Source organism: Rhea americana, unplaced genomic scaffold (genome assembly GCF_003343005.1).
Source record: "Rhea americana isolate MKP2758 unplaced genomic scaffold, rheAme1 scaffold_221, whole genome shotgun sequence".
Classification (NCBI taxonomy): domain Eukaryota; kingdom Metazoa; phylum Chordata; class Aves; order Rheiformes; family Rheidae; genus Rhea; species Rhea americana.
In genome coordinates, this window is record NW_028186333.1 from 1016588 (window position 1) to 1034211 (window position 17624).

At 40.0% G+C, this 17624-nt stretch overlaps 1 protein-coding gene across 1 annotated transcript in view; it reads right to left on the reverse strand.

Annotated features, from left to right (window-relative positions):
* The window catches only part of SLC7A2 (solute carrier family 7 member 2), a 57314-nt gene extending 39909 nt beyond the window's left edge, over positions 1–17405 (reverse strand). The window contains exon 1 of the mRNA XM_085305511.1: positions 17188–17405. The gene's annotated coding sequence lies outside the window, so the exon portion shown is untranslated. The remainder of the gene's footprint in view (positions 1–17187) is intronic.
* Between the last annotated feature and the right edge of the window lie 219 nt (positions 17406–17624).

The window sequence follows — 17624 nt, forward strand, 5'->3', positions numbered from 1 at the left end:
CTAATTTTTAAGGTAAGTGAATTTTTACCAAATAACATGATTAAAAAGTTATTTCTCAAAGAACTAKTTAATCATGTAATTTCCTATCCACACTGACTGAGGCTCAGGCAGAAGCACTGTAAGATTCATGAAAAATCTGAGTACAGTTTTTAGGATCCTAGTGCAGTTAGACTAATCAGAGAAGGAAGAGAAAGGAGAGGAGAGGGAGACAAACATTTTATTCATTTTACATGGATCTCTCTCACTCCACAGTTTTAGCTTAGAATTAGGTTTTGAAACATAGCTCCAACGTACTTTGGCCTTACTCCACTCAGGCTTGCCAAACTACGTTCCAAAACTGGTTTAACTGGAACCATGTTTAAATACTGCTGCCAAGCTGTTTTTGTTCCAGAACAGGAGGGGAAGGAAGAGTCAGAATTTATTTCTTTTAAAAAGRAAAATACTTAATTCTTTATCCTTGATCCAGAAATTCAAAGTTATGTGTAATCAAAAGGACTTAAACTCCTTCAAAATTAAGGGCTTTGTTATAAAAGCACTTGAATTTACTACAGATTGTAGCCACATGGCAAAATTATTTCCATAAGCGCACTTTGAGTCCTATTTAGTAAAGCAAAAAAACTTTTCAGCTGTAAGATAAAAAAATATTACTGCAATTATTTATACCGCAGTTACATCCAATTCAGAATCACAGCCCATCCAAAAGCTTAATCTAAGGAAAATCAACAGTATGAGAAAAGTTAGAAATAAAAAGCCAAATATAAGTAAAGCACTTGGGATAATGGGATCATCGATCTTCCTACTGATGTGCAATCAATTTTCCTGACTCTGTCAAAACAAAGAGAAGCTCAGGGTTGCCATTTCTAGCTAATATGTTCAAACAAGAATGGAAACAATTTGGAAAGYTCATATTTGAATACTTTTCAGTTTTTTTCAGGCCAAGAATTGGGTTTTTTCAACTCACAATTCAAATTTGGTTGTCTGTTTCCTGTAGGAGTTACTTTTCCAGTTGTCAATTGTTTTACCAAGTGGAATCTAATATAAATGTTACCTACCTAAATACTTACATTCAGCTTTGTCTTTGGTGCTTTTTASGTTATGCAGACCCAAAGTCTTGCATTACACAGCAAATGCAACTCTTCTGAAATTGATCTTTACACTTCTTTCTTTTTGGCAAAGCTCCATCAGCTAAGATCTACAGTCAATCTCGAATAAGAAATTTGACTGTCTTGAACACTAAATTTAACGACAGCATATATGCACACCAAAAGCATTCAGGTAAATGAGCTGTTATTTAGGTCATATTTGCTCTTATGCAGTGTCTAACTCAGCTCAATTTTTGTGGACTACTGCCAAGACAGATTGAGACAGGTCGTGAAAAAGAGCTAGAATCCTCCCTCCTTGCTACCATTGCCATCAACATGGAGCACACCAATTCACAGCTTGGAGAGCAGCAGTAGGACCTGTTTGGTTCGAGATTAATTGCAAACTGTCACCAAAGTAAGTTTTGAAATGGAATATGAAAGAACCACAGAGCCATGTAGAACAAGTGAAACTWCATCTATATCACCATCAGTGCAGAGACCTGACTGCAGCATGTATAGACAGATCTGAGTTACCCTTGGTATGTTTACAYTAGCATTTTTGTTCAGATCATAAGCATATTTTCAAAGCTATTCTCCTAGCAATTCAGGCTACTCATTCTGCTTTGGTTCATATCATGGAGCAACCTTGGAGCATCATCTTGAATGAAAGAAAATTGTAATACGTGCTCCAGATGGGCACCTAACACACTGTAACCACTAATGGGAATTYAGCTCACAGGACCAGACAAAAGCTACTATTCCCACACATACCAAAATATAAATGCTTGAGTTCAGTGACTCCTCAGCACCAGATTTTCTCTCTGCAGACCTACTAGTTGCTGAAGTAGACGCTGCCACTGGGTGCATGGAACAGTGAATCCTCAACCTCAAAGGCTGGAGAGTCATCTGTCAACCCACCAGAAGGCTAAGGAGCTTASCGGACAGCTAAATGCTGTGCTACTGCTGCTTCACCAGCATTATTATCAGACTGCTGCTGTACTCTGGTACAGCAGTTTAAAACTATTGTGAAGTTATGGCATAATTTGAACTAACACCTCAAACTGGCATTTCCACCCAAAAGAAGTTGTGTTCCCTGACTCCTACCTTCTTTCCCTTGAGCCAACATAAACACTTCTGTGGCTGCACAGTGAATTAAACTGGGGAATAGAGCCACAATAATAATGACTGTAAGTATAAAGAATAAGTTAGTTTTAACTCAGTTACTTTCCTGATCCAATTCACTACAGTGCTGCACAAACAACTGTACCAGCACTGCTGCAGGGAGGTATATGGACAAGGATAAGCTGCCACAGCAAATAGTACCGCTTCTTTTGGTGGCAGTGCTAGCTGCAAAATTTATGACATGACAGACTTGGATATAACTCCTTTTGGGTCCAGTTACAACTCTGAATAAGGACAAGTCTATTCAAAAGCAATGAAGAGCTGTCAGATGAGCTAAAAACCTGTAAATGTCAAAGAAGTCTGAATGGCAAGATTAAAGTCTAAAATGTAATACAGGAGCAGTGTCTATGATGGATTACTTACAATAATGAATCAAGTCTGAACAATTGCAAGACATTCATTTTGGGTAAACTCAGAAAGCACAGTTGCCAATGTGGTACATTACTAGTATATGTTAGGAAAATACAGTTATTTAGAAAATACTGATTATAACATCTACTTTAAAACTTACTCCATTCCAGGTTCTGCCAAAGGAACGGTGTACTGACACCACCACAAACACTGTGATATGGTGTTCATTGTCTGCTGGGAGTATCAAATGAAGTTCTGACTTCAAGTTACTTGCTCTGAAATTCAAAAATTATAATGAGGCTTCTACAGCAGTAATGTAGAAACTATTASTTCTGCTTTACTTTTAATAAAATATGTCAAAAGTCAGTGGGCTTTATATCTTCTGAATACTGTAAGAAAAAGCAGCTGAGAAAGGCAAGGAACCTACAGAAAGACAGCAACCTACAAAGACTGCAATTATATAGAGGGTTTTTCCTATTATTTGTGTTCTCTATGTTCTCAGTTCCTGTAGGAAACTGTTATGAAAGCTGATCCTCATCAAATGCTAAGATGGTCTTTAATACATAAATTTGGAAATCACATCGGAGATACAGCTGAACCCTTGGGCTCATTTACCTAAATCAGTACTAAGCAGACTTCTCCTACTCCCTTTCAACATACATTTCTATTGATAGCTGTCTACCTGGTTCCAAAGTTTTAGTACATGCCATTTTACCATTTCAGTACAGCAAACAACCTGAGGCAGGCATCTAGGCAGTATCTCCTTCCCATCAACCAAAAGCAAACTGGTATATTGTACAAGCCCAAAGCCATCACATGAAATGGTTGCAGGCTCATCCTTCTACAAAAACAGGCCTATCTTTGTTCTTTGGATTCTCTCTGAGTTGCTTGTCAACTTAAGGTTCACTACAGAAAACCAAAATAATCCTTCTGTTTTGGCCAGGACTTWCTTTCTTTCCCTTTTTATTTTTGATTTTTTTGGTAGAATTCTCCAACATGACATTTTTTAAATGTTTATAGTCTGTAACACAATATCATGCTGCCATATTATCTTCACCAGACTTACGAGCAATATCCCAGACGTAACTGAAGGCTCAGATGTGCCTTTCGAATACAATCTCTGCCAATGATATATACATGGCAAAAACAGTGAGCCTGTCTAAATGGTGAAACTGGTAATAAAGCCCAGAAGAACAGCCCACACAGGACTGGACAGCAACATCTTTGTGATTTCCATTCTCCACTACTAGCCAGAAAAATCTTAGAAAGACCAGCTGCCCCTCACTACTACACAACCCTATGTGAGAACATATTTTGAAACATCAGTTGTCTTTGCTCTTGGAGTGTCTGCTACACACTGCTTCACATTTTGCAGCTGTTTACCATCAGAAACATTTTCGTATGTAGAATTATTTTTAACAAYTGGCACATAATAAAACAAATTAAATTGGTTCTTAATTCAGATATTTAAGGGCCTCGGCCGATTTTAACAGCTACAGAGTTTTGTTCTTCTTGATCTCAAGTATATTCCAGTTGTCCATTTCTGGAAGGCTGATATTGTATCAAATTTCACCTCTGGAGGGAAGGAAATGGCTCTTACTAGTGACTGATTGAACTGATTGAGCTTTCAAATAACTAGATTTGAAAGACATCTCTTTTTTGATATGTTACTCTGTAGCTACAAGAACTGAAGTTCAGTTTGAGCTTTAACTCTTCTATTATTTTGTCTGCTGAGTTTCTGTGCTCAGRAAGTTATCTTTCTGCTCTTGCCAGTCATTTACCAGGGCCACAATATTGAACCAAGCCAAACACATTTCAGCAGAATTGTACCAGTCACAAAAGACTGCAGYTATTTCTGATGGGACAATCCAACCTTTCTCGTCCTGGGCCTCCAAAACAGAAATCTATGGTAAAATATTCAGCCTTATGCAAGTTCCTTGGCTGACCCAATTCCACATCCAGGCAGATGACTTCTATAGGCTATTCAATTTACAGATTTATTTCTCAAGTTGAGTTTTAAGGAGGGCTTGTTCTTCAAATCCTGGTTGCCAAATTTGCTAAAAGAAATGCAGGAGTTCTGCACTTTCAAGAGAGCAGTCACGCTAGTTATTTTTGAGAATGCCATTTCACACAAGTAGTACAGCAAATAAAGCTATTATATACTATTTCAGATCTTTCTTTCAAYCTTTTGGTGACTTTTTCAAGAGGTTTGTTCATCATCAATGAGGATTCTACATGTAGCAGTTATATATTCTCTCCCTACAAAGCAGCTTCTACAGCAAACATTGATTTTCCCTTTTGAGTTAGACGATGTATTTTCAAGGTTTCACAATCTGCTTCAGTGATGCAAAGAAATTCAATGTCACCTATCTCAGATGCCCTGCTGTGCATTTCCAGAGTCCAGTTTCCCTGAACATAGTGGGAGTCAAAGTACAAGGAGTGAGCGAGCTTACTGCTCCAGGCCTCTTTCCAACCAGCACTTTCAAGTTTGAGCTCTCTCTTCCCCTCTCAGAGGGGAACACTATGAACACCATTCACATCATTCTGTACCTCTATCTTTCTGCCATCTGAAAACAGTTGCAATTAAATCAGCTCACTGTTTGAGTTTGCACTGTCAGCAGTATTTTTTATCAGATCTTCAGAAACTGTATGGAACACTGAAACCCACACTTTTATTAGCTAGGTTTCAGCTCTGCTAAAAAGCTGTGTGTTTAATTGTTCCCTTATCTGAACTAATGGAAGATAGTTATCACACTCACCACCTCCTACAGGAGCAATTTTTATAACTATCATGCAGTTTTCAGATAAATATACTATAATGTTACATGTTTTCATAAATAGGCACAATGGGCTCATTTTAAAGGGCTCTGGCAGCTTGTAACAGCCTACTAAAAATGCAAATGAGAGTTGAGAGAGGTTTTTGGGGGTGAGGGAAGGGTTGTTTTGCAACTTCTGTAATTTCACAGGCTCCTAGGGAAAAAAATCTCTATTTACAATGCCAAAAGGAGATCAAAATCAGGTCAAATATGAAATAATGGAAATACATAGTTACAGTAACGATATAACAGATGCAAAGTATGAACTAAGTCTCAGAACTCAATCCAAAATACTGCATAAAAAACAAATTTGCATACAAGACATTTTTCAAGAAAATCTAAAAGTTAGCATAAGTAAAAATGCATTTGGTGAACAATATTTTGTTGATTTAAAATGTATGACTTCTTTAGTTCCTGTCCAAAGGAATTAACTATGGAATTGAACTCCATAGGTTTTCCTRTGTTGCCAGAAAAATATGATTATAAATGCCCAAACCTGCTTAATAAGTTTGAAGAATCTAGCTCCCTATGACCAAAGGTTAGCAAGTAATGCTTTCTCTAGCAAAAACGATGAAGGTCTAAAAGAAAGGAGAGACAAAAAGCAAAGATGGCAAGAGAAATTACAGTATATTTTACAGCTATGCACTGAGCATATTCTACAATGTCTCCCAATGGCAGTACAACTTAAGAAGCTCATATCACTTATTCTCTTCTTTATGTCCATCCCTTAGCTATGAACTGCCTGAGGGAGTCCACAGAAGGGAAGACTTTTCTTTGGTCAAGGAGGAAAGGATTACAGACCTTCTGGGCAGGCTAGATATCCACAAAATCCATGGGCCCAGATGGGATGCACCCACGGGTACTGAGGGAGCTGGCGGATGTTGTTGCCAGGCTGCTCTCTATCATCTTTGAAAGGTCCTGGAGAACTGGAGAGGTGCCTGAGGACTGGAAGAAAGCCAATGTCACTCCAGTCTTYGAGAAGGGCAAGAAGGAGGACCCAGGCAACTATAGGCCAGTCAGCCTCACCTCCATCCCTGGGAAGGTGATGGAACAGCTCATTCTGCATGTCATCTCCAGGCATATGGAGGAAAAGAAGGTGATCAGGAGTAGTCAGCATGGATTCACCAAGGGGAAATCCTGCTTAACCAACCTGATAGCCTTCTCAGATGGAATGACTGGCTGGGTAGATGAGGGGAGAGCAGTGGACGTTGTGTACCTTGACTTCAGCAAGGCTTTTGACACTGTCTCCCATAACATCCTTCTAGAGAAGTTCAGGCAGTGTGGGTTAGACGAGTGGACAGTGAGGTGGATTGAGAACTGGCTGAAAGGCAGAGCTCAGAGGGTCGTCATCGGTGGCGCAGAGTCTAGTTGGAGGCCTGTGGCTAGTGGAGTCCCCCAGGGCTCGGTCCTGGGTCCCATCCTGTTCAACATTCTTCATCACTGACCTGGCTGAGGGGGCAGAGTGCCTCCTCAGCAAGTTTGCTGATGATACCAAGCTGGGAGGAGTGCCTGACACACCTGAGGGCTGTGCTGCCATTCAGAGAGACCTGGACAGGCTGGAGAGCTGGGCGGAGAGGAACCTCAGGAGGTTCAACAGGAGCAAGTGCAGGGTCTTGCACCTAGGGAAAGATCACCCTAGTCACCAGTACAAGCTGGGGGCTGACCTTCTGGAGAGTAGCTCTTCAGAGAAGGACCTGGGAGTGCTGGTGGATGACAGACTGACCATGAGCCAGCAAGGTGCCCTTGTGGCCAAGAAAGCCAATGGTCTCCTGGGGTGCATTGGGAAGAGTGTTGCCAGCAGGTGGAGGGAGGCGATCCTGCCCCTCTACTCAGCCCTCAGCTCCCCAGGACAAGAGAGACATGGAGCTACTGGAGAGAGTCCAGCATAGAGCTACAAAGATGATCAGAGGGCTGGAGCACCTGCCCTATGAGGAACGGCTGCGAGAGCTGGGCCTCTTCAGCCTGGGGAAGAGAAGACTGAGGGGGGATCTTATCAGTGTGGATAAGCACCTGAAGGGAGGGTGTCAAGGGGACGGGGACAAACTCTTTTCAGTTGTCCCGTGTGACAGGACAAGAGGCAATGGGCAGAAATTGAAGCACAGGCAGTTCCGCCTGATCATGAGGGGAAATTTCTTCCCYRTGAGAGTGACGGAGCACTGGACCAGGCTGYCCAGAGAGGTTGTGGAGTCTCCCCCTCTGGAGATATTCAAAGCCCGCCTGGATGCAACCCTGTCTACCATGCTCTAGGTGACCCTGCTGAGCAGGGAGGTTGGACTAGATAATCTCCAGAGGTTCCTTCCAACCTTACCGATTCTATGATTCTATGAACATGTGTGTGGCCATGTGATAAACTGGTGCAGGGAACTAACTCTTGATCAAATGTATCCCCAAAAAATAAATCAATTAGTTTACTAATCCAGTTCATTGCCCAGTGCCACAAACATCCRCGCAGCCGCAGAGGAGCTGGTTACTGAAGCAGGAACAAGAGAGGCCTGGAGTAGGAAACAAGAACTGCTTATGCTGACACTGCTGGAAGAAATGCTCAAACTATACCCATAAGCACAAACATAACCGGGAAAACTACTTTCTTTACAGAACACAGTCAATAAATTTTAATCAGTAACAATGAAATAGTGTAAATATTCACTTTACATAATCAGAAAGTTGACTTAATTTACTGTGTGTGGATAAAAATGCAGTATCAACAGTAATTTACTGCAAATTCTGCTCTTTTTTCATCTGGTTCATTGAACTAAGTGCAACCCATCTGTTACCGCACAGGACAGAAAAACAGTCAAATAGAAAAAAGAATCTTATTTAATAAATAACCAAAATTATTTGCTTAGATAACTAGTGATTCGGAATATATAAGCAATTGAACACCATAGAAGGTTTTGCAGAGTATTACAAACTTTCAGGAAGATTTACAGCAGCTTATTAGAAGCTTGTATTAGAAGACAATTAGAAATAAAAATTTTGTTACGTTTATTAAGTCTGACATTGAAACTAGTTGCCTCAGAATAAGGCACATGTAATAAATTAACATGTACCTAATAAAATATGTCTAATAGCTGAACACTGCATGGGAGACTGCAAACAATTTTGGAATGGATACTCAGAAGTAGTATCCCACTAAGGGATAAATGTTGAAACAATTAGAAGATTTCCTCATTTAGGGAAAGAATGTTACAAGGCTGATTTTTCCCTTACAGACAGTTTCTTGTATTTCCACCACACAGTAATCAGAGAGTGAACATCTCACTGCTATAAGACAGTCATTCTGCCAGAACACCTCCTACCAAATAACTTGCTGTTACATGGCATTTTTCAGTATCATGTGCTACCACCATGACAAAAGCTGTACTTTCAGGGCACAAATGAGTGGAAGATTTTTTCTCAAACAACATATGAACATTTATTTTTCAGATTAGTTTTCACAGTGATCTTGGCCTAAAACGTCCATGTCCTCTGAGCCCTGATGTGACTATAATAAAAGTAGCATTATTACAGCTAAACAGGTAAGTGATATCTCACTCCAATACTACATTGCTTTTAGTTTAAAAAGATAACAAAATACGTTTGATAAAGAAAGAAGCAGAAAAGTCATTCATTATGAAGTCAAAATATTTTCCACAAGAGGAAAAATAGATTTATGAACTACTCTTTTAAGCAGCAGTATTCATTTAAAAATTTTTGCTGCCCATTGTGGGATTGTTTTCTATTTGTTTTATAGTCAAGAAAATTTCTGCTAGCAAGTTAGCGAGAGTAAAACCAAAGACCACAGAGTATGCTCCTTTTCCTAATGTTCTGAGAATATGTCAAAAGGCCAGCACTGAATGTTTTACTTATTCCACATGTTTAGTTTTCACACAACTCCAGAGAACGATGCAAAACTAACATGGCTCATACCTTAAGTTCTGTGCAGCCCCAAAACTCATGCAACACGTGACTGAAAACCTGAAGGTCTTGGGTGATCTGGATCTTTCACATGCCTTAAATAAAGTCCTGAAATTCACTTGCTCCCTATCCAAATCCTCAGGAACAATCACCATGTGAATCACCATTGCTTCTCTACATGACATGCGACCATCTCTTCTTCAGCCAGCACTGGCATCCGTTCCAAAGTTGTGTTTTGGTTACAGAAACCACCACAGAGGATTCTCTTCAAGCAGATATTTCATAGACAATAATCTTTCTCAGCTTCTTCCTAGATGTTGGGTCCTACCACATATTTCCCTGAGCAAAAAGCACAGTTCAGAGAGCATGGAGTGACATGGAGTATGGAGAGCTCTGCATAACATCATTGTTTACAGACTCAGTTGCCTCGACTAAATATGATGAATGTGCTCAAATTCTATTCAGTTGTTTGTTCCTCAAGAAATGTCTGACTAGACCAGCTAATTGTGGTTTCAAGCTAGGAAATCCTGTCAAGGTTAGTGAAAAACAATATGGATGTTGACTTTAATTTCAATCAGCTATGAATTTTGAGCTTTTACATAACAGACAGACATTACCAGAATCCCTTTGGCTCTGAACAAAAAGGCAGGTGAAGGCAGTTAGGGACCTTAGGAAGAATATTTCACTTCTCCAAGTTTATTTTCAAATATGTTTTTAGCTCCCAAATGCTCATGGTATAGGTCTATAGGTATAGTTTGCTTATTTACACTTGCACGGATCTCCACAGACAATCAAGTTATACCACACAAATTGATGCAAACATGAAGTGTAGTGGCCTCCACTGCACTGAGAAGTGAGACCAAAAATTTGAAAGACAGCATGGTGATAATATGAAGAACAGTAGTTCCTCTCATATGACCTCTTTATGAATAAATGTATAGACTTTATGAAGGAACTTGAAAAGATATTTTAATCTTTATTCACAGTAAGTATGTCGGCCAATTCAAACACAGAATAAAACTGACAGAAAAGACGAGATAAAGCAAGCTCTGARGGACTGCAGAGATAGGTAGGTCAGCTTAAAACAATGAAAACCCAGACTAGGCTTATTAGATTTATTAGTTAAGCCTCATCTTAGATATTATTTTAAGAAGTACTATTTCAACTTTTCCACCCAACAGTGAATTTTATAATTGCAAATTTTATAGTATTTTATAGTATTTCTAACCAAGCACTCTGTTTTTTAGTTGTTTATATCACTGAATTTCATAATGATTTTTTTTATTGATCTAATTCTAGATAACTGCTGTTTTTCTCTCTTTAATTTGTCAGTACAGGTATTTAACTAGTGCTTACTCATGTCTCATTGAAGAAAAAAAAAAAGATATTTTGAAAAATACATTCACAGATGTAAGAGATGACCTCCTTGATCAGACTGGTACTCCTGCCTTCAGCAGTGGCACCAGGAGATGCTGTCTAGGGAGAGCAGGTGAGCCAGCCTAGTCTGTTCCTCTCAGATGCTCCCAGGACCACCCAGAATCCCTGTTTTTGAGGGCACAACCCTGACTAGTCCTTTTAGTACCCATTTATGGAGCCAGAGTCCATGAGTTTGTCTTGTTTCTTTTCAAACCTGCCAATATTCTCTCCAATGTTTCTCTCCACAGTCTCTCTGGGGGTGCATGTTCCAGAAGTTCACTATCTGTTACATGAAGAAGTACTTTCTTTAATTTGCTTTAACCTTCAGTTTCAATAATTGCTTCAATTTCAACAACTGTATTAGGCAACACATTGAGAAAACTAACTTAATGTTGAAAGCTCAGGCTATGCAAAATAGTGTGCATTTGTACGTAGGGTGAATTTGTACTTCTATACTGCAGAATTAGACTACTAAAATCAAGTGTGTAAGAACACTTCATTTGCACTTTTTTCACACTGAACTGTCTATATACTATCACAGTAGCCTTCCATTCTTGACATAAGACTACCATCAGAAGAAAACCTGTTCTTAGCTCATATAAGCCCTAGAGGCCTGGAGGAAGCTCTCCACTAGACACCTCCCGTTCACACAGGAGGGGACATGGTTTCACCTCTCCGCTCCCCTTACCTCACAGAGCACCTCCTTGCAGCTGTGTGCAGAAAGAGGGTGGATACAGTTTGGTAAGCAGTGCATACATGGGTGTAACACATCTCATGTTTCTAGAAAACAGAGTTCTAGGGAAAAAAAGAAAACAATAGCCTAACTTATAAATGATCATGCAACTATTGCTGGAAAAACCTGTAAGAATTCTTGCTGGCCTACAATTTCCACACAACRAAACTCATTTTTCACAATGCCACCCTTGAAAGTTCTCCCTCCCTTCAAATCCTTACAACAACAGAAGAGAGAAATCAAATTATGCTGCTCACTGCACTCAAATACTTTTTGTTAGCTTAGTATAGATCCATCTCTCCAAAGGAGGAATTTTAAGAATGTGRATGAAGTGCATCGGAGGTATCCTCAATCCCTATCTTAGAACAAGTTAGACTATCATTACAAGGGTCAGAAATACAGCCTTATCATCTAAAATGCTGCTTCTAAAAAGTACACTGARACAGTGTACCTCTGAAAAGAATTACATATTCATGCTAATTCTGTACTTCCACACATTTTTTCACCTAACTCACAATGCTGGAAGTATTTCATGGCAAGTTACATCGCWTTGTTTTCTCTCAAATTGCATGATATTCCAAAAATATTCAAGGGTAGAATAAAATCCACATAATACCAAATCATGCATAAACACTGAATTCAAATGAAKTAATACAAGTCCTAATGGGAATAATCAGAGATCTTCTTGACATCCAAATATTACATTTTCTTTAACTAATAAGGAGAAGTTTCACAATCTAAGAAAACTGAAAGGAAGACAATAAYCCCTTCCAAATTCCATTTAAATTATTATTTATTCCATAACCACAAAGCACATGGTACTGCACAAACAAAATAAAATAAACACAATCGCCTTCCCATTTTGTAGAACAGCTTGTAATCACACWCTAGACAAATAACTAACAACCTCAAGCAAAATGGAGAGGACCTGGGATTAGCTACATGAATTCACTAGCTATAAAACAAGTTATCCACRTAGTTCATTTTTTTCACAGTAAAGAAAGCAAAATACTACATTGCATTGAATCCAACTCCCAATGGTCTYTAAAGCAAACATAACTTTATTCCATACATTTCTCCGAAATGTACAGTTTATTCTCAAGAGCAAAAAGTATAGACAAAAAGTATTAGTATGCTATACAGAGAAGACAGCAGTTGTAAGATATCACAAACATCCTTTGGTACAGTTTACTATCCTTTCCGTCAGTCCCATCCCAATTGATAAATTATTCCTAGCTAATTCCCTGCAGAAGATCTGGGAGGAAAGCTCACTTACTTGGGTTTTGTCAATGCAAGATCTTTCTACGGCAGAAATCTGCTCTTCTCCAAAATTCTAGTAACCAGTACAATGAGGCAAATCTAATTAGGTATCATCCCTTGCTGGTATGACATCTGACAAAATCAATCTCCGAAATATGGTAATGTAGTGAGAAGCCATGATAAAAAAAATGATGTTACCATCACCAAAAAAGAGGTAAATACAACTTGCTATTAGTGATATAGGGGACGATGGCATTCCTTCCAAACACAAACATTGACTCTGTTCATCCTGACTCCATATCAGAAACAGCAGCTGTCATGTGTGCACCCTACTGCATTTCTGATGAGTTGTCATGGGGAACTGAAAGTACCAAACATTACATTTTTCTAGCAACTTCACTCAAATGAATTATCATTTTGAGATCAGACAAGATATTATTGCAGATCTTGGATGACTGTCAGCAGTGACTAAACTTCAGAGCCCCAGAAGCCACTTTTACTAGTAACCTTTACAACTCCCACTGGAGTTGAGTGGCAGATCACTTACATGAATGCTTTTCCCAGCAGAGTAGACTACACATTTGTCATTTTCCGAAAATTCAGTCATTCCCTTCCAGCAGTCCTGCCCMTTGATTTACCAATGTCAAACTGTTTAGCCACTAATTAATTTAATCAGCGAAGATTTCTTACCACAGCTGAGTGATGCACAGAAGTTGAAGGACTGACTAGGCTAAGGATGAGAACTGTATGTGAAACTAAAGGAGGCATACATGTGATCAAAGGTGACATGGTAACTGTAAAGGTGTCATGAAGGTAGACACTTTTAGATACATGAAAACTTTTAGATATATGACTCCAAGTATTTTTATACACTTTTTAATAATTCCAGCACCATATAAAGTGATTTTAATGCCTTATTATGTAAAAAGCTAACACAAATACATGAAGTTCTGCTTTAAAGTCACAAATATTTATGAAAAAGACATCAAAAACTGTCTTCTGCATATTTGGCTACATAGCACTGACAGATCAATACCTGCTCGGAATGTGTCACAATTAAGGTGATCTCATAGTGTTCAAAATTTTGTAAAGACAGGGGAAAAAAATGAGGACAAAGGGTTGAGATACTGAATGACTCTTTCSCCCTCTTTTGTGCATGTCAGCTCTGGAGCTCTTTCTCACCTACATATATGTACCATTCCCTGAGTCTGATCACAGACTGACTGTCAACACCTGCTGTTCTTGCAGAAAGAGGGAAAAAGAAAGCACTACTAATTATTATGGAAGTCAAAAATGCCATGCCAGCAACAATTACTACTGCTAGTACTTTGCTTCCCCTCCTCCTGCTACATTCTGGTATTTTATTTCCGTTGGCTTCCCTCTGTTAGTCTGAGGTTGACAAAACATTTTCAAAATGTATCATTGATGGAAAACCTGAAGGAAGAAGGGAAAAGAAGAAATGGCAGAAAATTGATTATTCCACTATCAAAAAGGAACAGTTAAACCCAAGACAGAGCTGATAGCTAAAACAATGCACTTTTTTAAGTTAACTCCCTAATATTATTTATCTAAAAGCAAGATTCTACCCTGAGGCATGTCACTATATAAGTAGTGAAGAATTCTGGTTAAAAATAGGACAGTAAACAAACCAGGAAAGGATGCCATGCAGGTTTTTGTCAGAATAATACCTCTAGCATGATAGGCAGATGTTGGAATTACACTTGCAGAACCAGTATGGGTGAAGATGACCAAAAGCTATATGAACAGAGCTGAGAGAACTTTATGGTCTTACAATCTCTATGACAATTGAGAGAATGAGGTTTGGCTTAGGGTCTTTTTTGTCTGCAGTCTTCCCTCACTCTTAAAGTCCACTGCRAAAAGTACAAAAATCTGCTAAGGCACAAAATAAGGAATAAAATCTTCATAGTACCTTCCAATACATTTCATTTTGTAATGAATGYATGCCACAACTATTCTTGGTTACTTTTCAGTGAACATTAGCTGAAAGGTAGAAGTAACGCGCATTTTCAGGCAAGCTAAAGGGACGCATTGACTTAAGTAGATGTGCATTTTTTCCACAGTTACAAAGTTAATCTCTATCCTATTTCYGGTCCTACAAGAAGAATACTCCTAAAATCATTAGGTTTCATGTCTTGGGACTTAAGTAAGATACAAGTTGTTTTGTAATTGTCTGCTCCCTAGATCTAGACAAGTTCTAGGCTACAGGATATCCTTGTAGCCAACATACTTACCTAGAAGTTGTGTCTGGTTTTAGACATTGTAACAACCATCTGCAACTAGCGAATTGCAAACGGAAGACTCCTTTTTGAAAATATATTGTTCTTGCCAAAACACTCAGGAAACAAAAAGCAAGTTTTCAAAAAGATTTTTTATTTGCTTTTCTCCTTTTATCCTACCTGCTTGCTCATACTCACCACCACTTATTAAGCCAATTACTCATATAGCAAACATCCCCACAATACAGCTATTAGGTAGCACAAATAACTTAAACTTCACATTCACTATTACCCTTAAATACCTTGTTAACTAGAAACTTAAGCACAGAAAGAATGCTAAAAATTATATACAGATAGGTTGAAAATATATGCGAATTACATGAAGTTATTAAAAAATTTGAAACTGATTTTGATTTAAGCCAAAAGTCTGTGCAAGGCTGGAAGTAACTACATTTTATGCATCTTATCAAGTGTATTTTTGCTGGGGGTCAAGAATCTTCATCAGCCCATTTATGCATGTTCTAGCCAACATACTGAGCTTCAGGATCAAAGCTTCGTTGCATTAAAACTTCAGAGACTGCTGGTCTTCATTCAAGTCTGAAGAATCACAGGCTGTATTTCAGCATCAGTTAGACAGCAGATTACTTCAGGTAATCTTCATCACAAGATGTAGTAAAAGACTACTGCATGTCATTCATCTAAAGAAGTCATTGTACCTTTCAAAACATACCATCATGGCTTCTTATGTCTCTACTGTTTTRTTTTATTCCTGTCCTAATCTGCATGATAAAGCCCAGCAAGGCTCAGAAGAATTGTGTGTACTGGGGTAGAGTCAGATGGAATCAACTGCAGCARTGGATTTCTGCTTACAAGCGGAATGGGCACCATGCCTYTTTCTGTTTTGTTTTTGTTTGCAATATAGTACATTACAGGTATCAATGAAAAGTTTGGTTYTGTATAGGGCTTATGCCTGTTCTTACTGTCAATCTTAATGTTATTTAATCCRTTAGGTAACACAAACCAGATCTCAAAACATTTTCCACACTGTGCAATCCAAATTCTAATCCAAGTAATCAAAGAGCCACTGTGTACTGAATCTGCACAGTGTCTACATGAACTTTTTATGGAATTTGTCTTGTCTTTTGAGGATAAACAAACTATCATCAGCCTGYTTCAATATATACAAAGTCTATATGCCACGATCCCTTGTCTTACATTCCATATCTCTGAAGTGTCTGAATGCCTCTCAGTGCATTTGCTTGATCTTTAATTAGAAAACATATAAAGGGAACTGGGTTTGAAAGCTTTTAAAATAAATACATATTATGCATTAGTATGCTTGGAACAGAGGGTGTTGCAGTGAGCCCAAGTCCTTTGGTCTCAAAGGAGTTCACTGCACAGCCTGGATTAAACTTTAGGAAACTTCTATTTCCTTCACAAGTAAGTTTTTTTTACTTTGGCTGAAATGATGTGTTAAGCACCGCATAACAATCAGCAGAAACTACATTCACTACATTCCTAATAAAGTGGTACGATATTCCTCCCCACATACCAATTTAGTTTAATACTGATCCAAGACTTGCATCAGAATCTTAAGGCTCTACCATAAAAACAGTATCATAAATCTCAAGTGATAACCAGTATTTTAAAATAAAGAATGCTGTTCTGCTGTTTCAGAGAACTTTAATTTTAAATATTATTTTATTAGACTAGCTTTCTAGAGGTGCCACTAGCATTACACACTGGATGACATATACCTAAAATACATTTCTATATTTAAACGTGCAAAGCTGGCAGAAGGCAAGAATCTTGTGTTCCCTAAACTTGCTTTACAGCAGCAAGAGACCTGCACCCACCGCTCGCTCTCCACGGGAGTACGATTTCCCCAGCTTCTTAAAACGCACTGAAGATGGAGGTGGCACTGCGACTGTATGTTTTAATTCAGTAAAATCTATACGGACGGTAGGTACCTCCAGATAGTCACTGCTTGCCCTAGCTGGATGGAAACCCTGGGACAGCACTCTCGCCTCCAATGCTTTTCAGCAGCAGTAAACGCTGCCCCCGGAGCAGCCGACAAGGAGCCAGTGCCCCATCACCGCTGCCCTTCAGGTGCGCCTCGCCCCCGGCAGAGAGAGGCCCCGGAATGGCGCTGCCGCGGCGCCCCATCGCCCACCCGCTCCCCAGGGGCAAAGGAGGGGGAAGGCGCCACTTACGGGAGGGGAAGGGGGGCGGCTCGGCTCCCGGCGGCGGCGGACAGGGCTGCGCGGAGGTGCGGCGGCGCCGGTGCTCTCTCAGCGGCCGGAGCCGGGGCGCTGCTCCTCGCGGGAAGCCCCCATGCCCGGCCTTCCCACACGCRCGGCGCCGCCGACCCCCCTACCCGTCCCCCCGCACCTCCCCTTGCCCCGCCGCGGGAGGGCCGGGCCTCCTCTCGCAGGGCTCTCCCGCCCCGCGGCTCGGGCCGGCGCTGCGAGGGGGAGGGGGGGCACCGGGCGGGCCCGCCCCGCCAACGGTCGCCACGCGACCGTTATCCACCCCCCAACTCCAACGGCGGGCTCGCGGCCCCCTCGGTAGTTTTGCCAGCACTAACGGTCGTCGGGGTATTTCTGATGCGGTTTTGCCCCGAACTGTACGGTGTTATCGATCCACTCGC